The following is a 1,754-nucleotide window of genomic DNA, read 5'->3' on the forward strand; positions in this document are numbered from 1 at the left end:
ATTTAGTTTCTACTCTACATTATTTTATCTTTCAGTGCTGTTTCATGTCTCGTAGTTTAGGGCATGGCATGAGACTGTTCCATAATGCACATAGGGAATTCCCTTGTGGTCCCGTGGTTAAGGTTCTGGGCTTCCACTGCAGGGGACGGGTTCGATCCCTAGTTGGGGAACTAAGATCCCGCATGCCCCATGGTGTGGCCTAATAATAATAATGATAGTAATTCATGTAATAGTTTCCTTTATGTTTTTGTTTGTAGCACAAAGCAAATGAGTCTTTCTGTTCCCATCCTAATATTGAGCCATGCACACTTGCATCCATTAATCCAAATTGGGATGGGGTACATTTCTGCAGTATTATACATATATCTTTTCAATTAGAGTCTTTATTTTCTTCAGAAAAATACCCAGAAATGGAATTGCTGAATCATATGGTAGTCCTATTTTTTTTTTTTAGAAGATTTTTTTGGGGATAGGAGTTTATTAATTAATTTATTTATTTTTGCTGCTTTGGGTCTTCATTTCTGAGCAAGGGCTATCTCTAGTTGTGGCAAGTGGGGGCCACTCTTCATCACGGTGCGTGGGCCTCTCACTATTGCGGCCTCTCTTGTGGAGCACAGGCTCCAGATGCGCAGGCTCAGTAGTTGTGGCTCACGGGCCTAGTTGCTCCGCGGCATGTGGGATCCTCCCAGACCAGGGCTCGAACCCGTGTCCCCTGCATTAGCAGGCAGATTCTCAACCACTGCGCCACCAGGGAAGCCCTGGTAGTCCTATTTTTTAATATTTTGAGGAACTGCATACTGTTTTCCATAGTGGCTGTACCAATTTACATTCCTACCAACAGTGCATGAGGACTCCTTTTTCTCCACATCTTCACCAACACTTGTTATTTGTTGTCTTTTCAATAACAGCTATTTTCACAGGTGCAAGGTGATATCTCATTGTGATTTGAGTTTCCTTGATGATGTGGAATCTAAAACACAAAACAAATGACTGTATAAAATAAAACAGACAGACTCACAGGTACAGGTATAGAAAACAAACTAGTGGATACCACTGCGGAAAGGGAAGTGGTGAGGGGCAAAATAGGGGAATGGGATTAAGAGACACAAACTACTACCTATAAAATAGATATGCAACAAGGATGGTATTGCACAACACAGGGAAATGTAGCCATTATTTTGTAATAATCTATACAAATATTGAAACACTATGCTGTATACTTGAGACCAATAGAAGATTGTAAATCGACAATATTTCAATTAGAAAATTTTTCTGACGCTGATAATAACTCAACTGTCCTTGTCAGGTCAGATTGTGGATGCTCAGAAAACTCCATGGGAAACAATGAGGCTTCCAAAATAGATGAGGAAACATGAGGGGAAGTTTCCCTATCCAGCTAGACTTTCTGTTGTTTCAGGATGCCCTGTTCAAGCACCAGTGCTAACCTAACCAATTCAATATGTATGGCTGTGAGCATAACTCTATACTGTTAGTCCCCAAACAATAATGAAAACTCTCCATGATGGATTCTCGGTGCCCAGAAGACTAGTTACCTGCTCATAAATCTTAACTTAGGAAAGTTCATCCTGTTTCCAAGCACCTACCCCGATACCCTAGGTTAACTATAAAATTCTGGAATGGGCCCTGGGTGGTGCTGAACGCAGCTGTGAAAACTTCCAGATCTTATCATTGTCAGCCTGATCTAGATCCCACCCTGTGAGTAAGTTACGCTATCGTAGATGGATCCATTGATT

This window comes from Lipotes vexillifer, unplaced genomic scaffold (assembly GCF_000442215.2).
Source record: "Lipotes vexillifer unplaced genomic scaffold, Lipotes_vexillifer_v1.1 scaffold553, whole genome shotgun sequence".
Taxonomy (NCBI): domain Eukaryota; kingdom Metazoa; phylum Chordata; class Mammalia; order Artiodactyla; family Lipotidae; genus Lipotes; species Lipotes vexillifer.